General features: G+C 45.9%; 1 protein-coding gene and 1 long non-coding RNA gene across 4 annotated transcripts in view; one reads left to right on the forward strand and one right to left on the reverse strand.

Moving 5' to 3' along the window:
- KCND3 (potassium voltage-gated channel subfamily D member 3) overlaps window positions 1-9255 on the forward strand; it is a 213957-nt gene that overhangs the window by 186695 nt on the left and 18007 nt on the right. The window lies entirely within an intron of this gene.
- The window catches only part of LOC111556024, a 21899-nt gene continuing 20246 nt past the window's right edge, over window positions 7603-9255 (reverse strand). The window contains exon 3 of the long non-coding RNA XR_002735702.1: window positions 7603-7706. This is a non-coding gene — a long non-coding RNA (uncharacterized LOC111556024). The remainder of the gene's footprint in view (window positions 7707-9255) is intronic.

Here is a 9255-nt window from a genome sequence, read left to right on the forward strand (position 1 = left end):
TATTCCCAATTTTATAGCTGAAGGATCTAAAGCTTAGAGATCTAAATCGCTGCCCCGAAGTCACACAACTAGAGAGAGGAAGACGCAGACTTGCAGGCCAGGGACTTCTGACTCTAAAACCTACGTTCTTTGCATGACATTGTCTTGTACCCAACTTAGGGCCTGTCAGAGGGAGCAGGTAAGTGTGAAACAGCCACTGGCAGTGCAGCCAAACGAGATGAGGAGCAGGCGGTGCTTTCAGAGCTTGGAGGAAGGCTGTGGTGTTGACAGAGGGATAGATGTACTCTGGAGTTCCCAATGGCAGAAGTGGCACTCACAGGTGCAAGTTACAGGAAAGCCGAAGATGTGAGCAGCCCAACCATGGCCCAGGTTGTTTCATGTGGAAGAACTAAGCACCGTCTGCCATGGCACGGATCACGAAATGCTTTTACAGGCTTGATTTTTATAACAACCCTGCGAGGTAGTTTATTGTTATTCTATTGTTCAGATGAGTCAACTGAGGCCCAGGAAGTTGTGCCTGCTTGAGGTCTCTCAGCTGGGTAGTGGGAGAGCAAGGACTTCTGCACAGGTTTCTCTGGCTCCAAAGCCTGTGCCTGGTAAGTTCACCAGTAGGCTGAAAGGCCACCGTGGAGAGGATTCCTGTGCCACGTGGGTGTGTGTCCTGCCACCCTGTACAACCCTTCAAGACCTATAAGAGTCTGAAACTTAATGGAAGAGGGATAACTTCTGGTTCTCAGAGGATGAGGATGGGTGAAAAAGGGAAGAGAGGATGCCCAAGATGGAGGGCAGCACAGCGTGGGGAGTGCCAGATCAGATTTACAAAGGGCTGTTGGAGCAACCTGAATTTACCCTATGAGCAGAGTGCTCTGAAGGGTGGGGACACCTGGTGGCCATATATTGGGTCAATTGGCCAAACCGCTAAGCACTCAATCTGGCCTAGCCTGGAGCTAAGACTCCTCTGGTCACTACCGCTACCGTTTTGCCTCTTGCCCGCTTCTACCTCCCACCTGTCACTACCTCAACCACTGTCCCAGCTGGAGCCACAGAAGGCAGAATCAGGGACGTGCAAGGAGAGGCAGGACTGAACCTCAGGGAAGACTCTGGCCAAAAGAGTTTGTCTGGTTGACCAGCCCAGCTTCTGTGTCCTAGCTCCCTGTCACCTCTGTGGACTTCCACTTTGATGCTTCACCACCTCTGGGAGTGCTATTTTTGGGAGATATGTCAGGGCATAAAGGTGTCCGACTCTGGCCAATCCTGCCTCTGCTGCGTAGACTGCCTGGAGCCCTTCCCACCTTCCCACCTTCTCCCAGCATCCAGTCCTCCCTTCTGCCGTACATGCCCACTTTGGCTCTAACCAAGGCTAGTTATGGCAGTTGCTCTACTGTGCAGTTGAAGTAGCTCATCCCTTTCTGAGGAATGTGTGCTAGCCTAGGGTGGCAGAAGGCTGAGAAACAGCCCCGGGGAGAAGGCTATTGTGTCAACATACGGAGAAAGAGAAACAGATGATACAGGCCTGAGGGACAAGGGCTCTGCCACTTGACCAGACACATGTGCTGCTCCTCATGTCTCTTTCTTGTGAACCCCTACTCCCAAGAGCCTGGAGAGATAAATGAGAAGTTTCCTGGGATCTGAGATTGGGAAGAATGGACTGAGCAAGGCCCAGTCTCCATAAAAGCGTGCCTCTCATAATTGGGCTTGGGCTTTCGACCTACCAGCATGGCTCCCAGCCCCACTCAGGGATGCCTCAGGTCAGGGCATGTGCTCTCTCCAGAGTTGAGGGGCTGGCTCATTACTAGGCAGGGGCAAGTGGCTTCACAGCCTCTTGAACCTCAGCCCTTCTACTTTTCCCCTTCAAAGTACAAATGTCCTTGTAGACCACACTCTGAGCCAGTGCATCCATAGGACAGGGAACAACTGACTGGACATTTAGGAAGCATCACCACAAATAATCAAATCCCAATTTTCATTTTAGTATCTTCCCACTGATAGGAGAACAGTAGTAAAGTTGATGACATCTCCCTTCTTGGTTTTAATCCCGCAGGTGGCTGGCTAGCATCTGCTCTTCCATCTCTGTCTCGTTTTGACACTGGTTTGCTGTCTGCTCACACTCTCTGTATTCATCCATGTCAGTGTGTTTTTCCTAGGAGCTGTGCAGGCTAAAGGGATTATGTCTCTATAAAAATTAGACTTCATTGTGCTCTGCAATGGGCTACAGTGATCACCTCTTTTGGTGACAGGGCTGGTGCAGGCAACTCTCTGGTCTTTATTGCCCTCCTCCTTGTCATAATAGGAATAGATTCAGGTACAAGAACTACTTGGGCCAAGTGACAACAGGAGGGTTCCCAAGAATTAGGTTGGGAAGAGGACATCCACTCTGGAAGATACCCAATAAGAATAACCAGTTGGTTTAAGGCATTATACTCAGTAATAATTTTAACATTTAACTCTTTCACTTCTAGAAACTCCATTTGTTTCTTTTTCACATCTGCCTGGTGATTCCTGATAGTGTTCTATTGCTTACTCATCTTTGTGATTTTATGCTTAATCTTTAGAAAACATTTCATACATAACTGCTCTGTATCTATCAAATCCAGTATCTGAAGTTCTTGGGGAGGGTCTCAATCCATTGTTTGTTTGTTTGGTTGACTCACTCTTGGTTTCTTGCTTTCTTATGATTTATTTTACTTGATCTTTATCTGTGGGAATCCTGAAGCCCTAGGTTAAGAATGTTTACCTCTGGACAGGATTTAAATATTGTTTGCTCATTAGTCAGGTAGTATTACCATCTTGGGATGACTTCAGCCCATTTCGAGACCCAACTTAAATTTCTCTGTTTGCTTTTAGCCCAAGGTTCCATCCCACAGTGACAAATCAGGGATCACCTGGTTACTGTTGGTGTAGCCCTCAAAGCAAGCGTTCCTCCCTCTGCTTACTGCTGACTCCTCCCAACTGTAATGTGGCCTTAGATTTGTTCCTTTCCATTGGAGGTAAGATAGATTCCCCTACTTCAAGTGAATCATACAATGCATCAAAAAGTATACTTTATTCAGGATAAAAGTGTTTTGCAGCAGAAAGGCCCTCTGATGATCCAGTATGCCGAGTCAGCAGTTCCAAGGATAATCTTTTCATAATTCATTTACTCATTCAACAAATGTCTTGAGTGCCCATCCTGTGCCAGGCATGGTTCTAGGTACTAAGGATACGGCCTCTCCTCTCCTGGAGCTTGCCGTTTGATTCAAGAAGTCCATCCCAGGAGCCAATCCAGTCCATGGAACACACAGCAGGGGGATTGCTTTCCCTCTCATTCACTCATGAACGATTGAGTCCCTACTCGGCATCGTGCAGCATGTCAGGCACCTGAGATCCAGAGATAGAAAGGCCTGTCCTCAGACTGCTCTTATTTCAATAAGAGAAATCGATATTTTGGGGAGGTATGTCAGGGCATAAAGGAGTAAATGCTCCAACCAAGGTGGAAAGACAGGAATAGGTAATGCTCTGCCTGGGAAAGTCAGGAAGAGCCCAGGGAGGTGACATTTGAACAGCATCTGGAAAGATGAGTCTGAGTTACCTAGCAGAGAGAGAGAGAGAGAGAAGGCCATTCTCAGCTGAGAGAAGGGCCTAGGTAGAAGCTTGAAGTCATGGAGGAGCCCAATGCATATGGGAGCACAGATGCATACAGTGTGGCAGGAGCATGTGACAATAGAAGGAAGGGAAGGGTGGGAGCTTGGCTAGAGATGGAAAGGGCTGCCCCACTTTCCAAGCCTGAGCCTCACCCCAAGATTCTCTCCTCCACCCTCACAGTGACTCAATTACCAAGCCCAACAGAAAAGGACAGATAGGTATAATAAGTACCTATCTGTCCTCTCTTTCCCATCCTCACTGTGTCATTGCCTTGGCTCAGGCCTTTCCTGCCTGGACTGATGCAGTAACCTGCTAACTGGTTTCCCAGCCTCTACCTTCATCCCCGTCCAATCCATCCACCACACTGCTTTCAAGGTGATCTTTCAAAGATGAATATTTGTTCATATCATTTAAAATCCTTCACTGGAAACCTGCTGATTTCAGGAAGAAGTTCAAATTCCTGGATGAACCCAGAAGGATCTTCATGTGACTACCCCTGCAGCCTCATCTCCCACCTACCCTTTACTCCAGCCAGTAATTTCTCATAGTTCTACCTTCACAGCTCAGAAGTCAGCCTGTGCTGCTGCCTCCAAGGGATCCTCTGCACCCTCCAGTTTGATTTACAGGCCCCTCTTTTGTGCTCACACAGGATCCTGCATACATCCTACTTGTAGTGTTGTGACATTGGACCATCATCAGGATTTATTTGTCTGTCTTCCCTATAAACATCATCAGCTCCTTGAGGACAGAGGACATACCTGTCTATTTAGCTTTGTATTCCCAGTCCTAACAAACACGCAGCAGATGTTTGATAAATTAATCAATCCAGGAGGATGGGGGGAAAAGTATTGGCCAGTACAAGGGGGTGTGGGTAGGTGGAGTAAACAGTGCGCAGGGAATCCCTCTGGATGAGCAGGCAGGATCTCCCACCCGATGTCTGACTTTGTTTCCTCATGTACGCATGACTGGTCTGAAGCTGGCTGCTATGACCCCTTTCCGCTGACAGGCTATGAGTCTACAGATCTGTGACCTATGGAGAGAGGATGATTGAAAGCAGTGGTCCCCAGATCCCAACATCAGTGATGCCTAGGAACTTAGGTAGAATGCAGACTCTCACATCTCACTCCAGAGCTACAGTATCTGAAATCTGAGATTGGGACTCAGCAATCTATGTTTTATCAAGCCTTCCAGGCAATTCTGATGCACACTAAAGTTTGAGAACCAACGGTTTAGAAGAACAGCTTTGTCACCCAGCACAACCATTGAGGTGGCAAGACAAGATTATTGCCATAGGCCAACAGTGGTAAAGTGATCTTGGCCAGGAGCCTGCCGCTGTGACTGGCTATGACTCTACAAGCCAGAGCAAACTACAGCAATGACCTGGAAGGGTCAGCCACCCCTTTTCCCAGGACTCTCTGCTGGCAGAGCTCAGGAAACATCTCCCAGAGAACCTCCCAGCAGGGTTTCTGGGCTCATGCCACTTTGAAAGTTTCTCCATTGTCTCAAGGCTGTCCTTTCTCTCTCTCTCTTTTTTTTTTTTTTTTTATTTAACTTTAATTTTAAGTTCAGGGGTACAAGTGCAGGTTTGTTATGTAGGTAAATTTGTGTCACCCAGGTATTAAGTGGTACTTAATAACTAAGTAACTAATAAATAAATAAATAAATAAATAAATAAATAAAGTGGTACTCTTATTTTTCCTGATCCTCTCCCTCCTCCACCCTCCAGTAGGTCCCAGTGTTTGCTGTTCCCCTCCGTGTGTCCATGTGTTCTCATCATTTAGCTCCAACTTAAAAGGGAGAACAGGCAGTATTTGGTTTTCTATTCCTGCCTTAGTTTGCTAAGGAAAATAGCCCCCAGCTCCATCCATGTTCCTGCAAAGGACATGGTTCATTATTTTTTATGGCTGTATAGTATTCCAAGATGTATATGTGCCACATTTTTTAAAAATCTAGTCTACCATTGATAGGCATTTAGGTTGATTCCATGTCTTTGCTATTGTGAATAGTGCTGCAGTGAACATTCGCATGCATGTGTCTTTATGATATGCAAGACAACCTAGGCAATACCACTCTCCACACAGGAACAGGCAAAGATTTCATGACAAAGATGCCAAAAGTAATTGCAACAGAAGCAAAAATTGACAAATGGAATCTAATTAAACTAAAGAGCTTCTACACAGCAAAAGAAACTACCAACAGAGTGAACAGACAACCTATAGAATGGGAAAAAAAAGTTTGCAAACTATGCATCCGACAAAGATCTAATATCTAGCATCTATAAGGAACTTAAACAAGTCAACAAGCAAAAAAGCAAATAAGCCCATTAAAAAGTGGGCAAAGGACATGAACAGACACTTTTCAAAAGAAATATATGCGGCCAACAATTACAGGAAAAAAAGTTCAACATCACTGATCATTAGAGAAATGTAAATCAAAATCTCAGTGAGATACGAGCTCACACCAGTCAGAATGGCTATTATTAAAAAGTCAGAAAATAACAGATGCTGGTGAGGTTATGGAGAAAAAAGGAACACTTACACACTGTTGTATAACAGTGTATAAGAGTATACAGTGGGCGTGTAAATTAGTTCAACCATTGTGGAAGACAGTGTGGCAATTCCTCAAAGACCTAAAAACAGAAATACCATTCGACCCAGTAATCCCATTACTGGGTAAATACCCAAAGGATTATAAATCGTTCTGTCACAAAGAGGCTGTTCTTTCTCATGTGGATTAGCCAGGTCTTCGGCTCATTCCTCTCCTCCGGCAGTGAGAAAGAGGAGTGCTCTGAAGTCAGACAAGCCTAGTGTGGAGCACTGGCTTGGATAAGCCGATGATCTTAAGCATGTTACTTAAATTCTCTGAGCTTCAGTTTCCTCATCTCAAAAATGGGGCTAATAGTACCTTGTAAGGTTGTTATGAAAATGAAATGGCCCATACTGATGCTAAATAAAAATAAATTATTACTGAATTGCCACTGTGATTATTATTAGATTATATTATTAGATTACCTTGCTCTGAGCCTCATGTGTCCCATCTGGGTCCACCTCCAGGTTGTGTCTTCAGAGGAACTTCAAGATTCCTAAAAGCCATCCTATCTTTTTGGTTCCTGGCTCACTGCTGGGGCTCACTTTGCAGGTGAGCCCAGGAGAGTGCCCAGCTGCAGAGACATGAGCAGAGGTGTGTGTTGGGGGTAGGGGGTGCATGTGGTAGAAAGGAGAGGTTATATGGGTTCATTTCATTTCCTAAGTCTCCCACCTTGAGATTTGACAGCATAGGGCTAAAGTGTTTTTGTAGAATTGTGACTAGGTTGATGCCCTAGATCTGGTCGCCTCTGAAGTGTTCTCCCTTGCTCTCTACTAGGACTGCTGCCTGCCATGTTTGCTCCCCAGGAACCATAGCTTTGGGCCAGATAACTAGTGGCTATGCATAGACTTTGGAATCAAAGGGACCTGGTCTGTGTCCCAGTTCTGCAGCTGGCTAGCCAAGTGACCTTGGGCATATTACTTACCACTCTGTGCCTCAGTTTCCTCATCTGTAAAATGAGGATAATAATGGTATTTACTCATGGGAGGGGATTTGGACATGAAAAAAGGCTGCACAGGTGTTTGTCATGGGATGAACTCAGCACTGGCTGGTATTTTTGGTGTCTCTTCCATGATGGTCTACTGTTGTCTTTTGCCCCTGGACAAGGAGGAAGCCACAGAGGTCTGAGTCCCTGGAACTCACTATGGTGGCCTAGTCTGCTGTAAGAACTCTCCTCACCCTGGTCCCACCCAACAGGACAGCTTCTGTGCCCCACCCCCATCCCCAACACTGAGGCTCCAGGAAGCCAAGTTCAGGGGCATCCCAGTGGAGAAGATGGGTGCAGCAGTGGGTGTGGCAGTGAGGCTGAGACATCATCCTTGCAGAAACTCATTGGGGATGTGTCTCCCTGGTTGAGCTCCCAGCAGCTGGGCCCTAACTGGGCAGTGCCCTGGTCTCCAGTAAAGAATGGACTCCCCACCACACAGGCAGCCATGCCCCTACCTGAGAGGCAGGCAGAACTGGATGGGGGAGCTTGGCTTGCACTAATCTCTTGGCACCTGGAGGAAGAAATGAAGGGAGCAATTAATTGTACAAGGCAGGTGGTTTGTGCAGCTTAAGTTCAGATAAAAAGTTTAATTATCCCTAAGCCCTAATACAAATTAATTAGCCTTCCATATTAGGAGGGTAAGCTTCCTTGCTTTTGCCTCAGTCCAGACATTACTGTGGATTACCGAGGATGTGCTGGGAGAGAGAGAGCAACAGAAGCAGAGTCCCTGAGCCCCATGGGCTCAGGGCAGACAGCTGCATCCACGTTGTTCCCAGATAGGGTTTGAGTGTGAGTCCTAAGTCTGGGCTGGGCACCACAGCTCACCTGGACCTGGGATGTCACCTCCAGAAAGGGTTTCTTATCCCTTACTATCCCTACCCACAAAGCCAGGGTAGAGTGAAGAGGAGAGTCTTTATTTGCATGAGTAGAGAAAGACAAAAGGAAATACGGCTTTGGGTTTAAATTGTTCTTTCTAAGCCATGACTGTTTTTTTTCTTTCCTTATGCCCTCTTTCTTCAAAATTCCACAGAGAAAATAGGCCATAAATGCCATTAGGTCTTAGAGAATCACCATTAGCTCCCCTACTTCAGTCTTCTGCCCAGGTAGGCCCCAGGAGGGACCATGGGATAAAGGGTCCTGCACACCACGGTCATTATGCTCATAATTAGCTGCCATTTAATGAGTGTTTACTGTGTAATAGGCATGTAGTCTTTGCAACAACGTTGAGTTAATTTACTCATTAACTCATACATTCAACAAACAGTTATTGAAGTGCTTTGAGCAGGGGAAATGACATGCTTTGATTTGCATTTTAAGAATATGCTTCTGGCCGGGCGCGGTGGCTCACGCCTGTAATCCCAGCACTTTGGGAGGCCAAGGCGGGAGGATCACAAGGTCAGGAGACTGAGACCATCCTGGCTAACGCAGTGAAACCCCATCTCTACTAAAAAAAATACAAAAAATTAACTGGGCGTGGTGGTGGGCGCCTGTAATCCCAGCTACTCAGGAGGCTGAGACAGGAGAATGGCGTGAACCTGGGAGGCAGAGCTTGCAGTGAGCCAAGATCCGTGCCACTGCACCCCAGCCTGGGCAACACTTCGAGACTCCGTCTCAAAAAAAAAAAAAAAAAAAATGCTTCTGGCTGGGTATGGTTGCTCACACCTGCAATCCCAGAGCTTTGAGAGGCCAAGATGGAAGGATCGCTTGAGGGCAGGAGTTCTAGACCATCCTGGGCAACATAGTGAAACCCACCTCTACAAAAAATAAAAGATCAGCTGGGCATGGTGGCAACCACCTGTAGTCCTTATGCAGTCCAGCTACTCAGGAGGCTGAGGTGGGAGGATCACTGGAGCTAAAAAATTTGTATTATTTTATATATATATAATAATGTATATTATAATCACACATATAATTATAATATATATTATAATATGTATATATTATGTTCCCCATATATATAATATATTACATATATTATATAATATATATTATATATATATGATCGTGCACTGCCTTTCCCTGGATAAGTCACTTCCCATCACATCCTCCATTTTTTTTTT

The sequence above is a fragment of the Piliocolobus tephrosceles genome, chromosome 1 (assembly GCF_002776525.5).
Source record: "Piliocolobus tephrosceles isolate RC106 chromosome 1, ASM277652v3, whole genome shotgun sequence".
Classification (NCBI taxonomy): Eukaryota; Metazoa; Chordata; class Mammalia; order Primates; family Cercopithecidae; genus Piliocolobus; species Piliocolobus tephrosceles.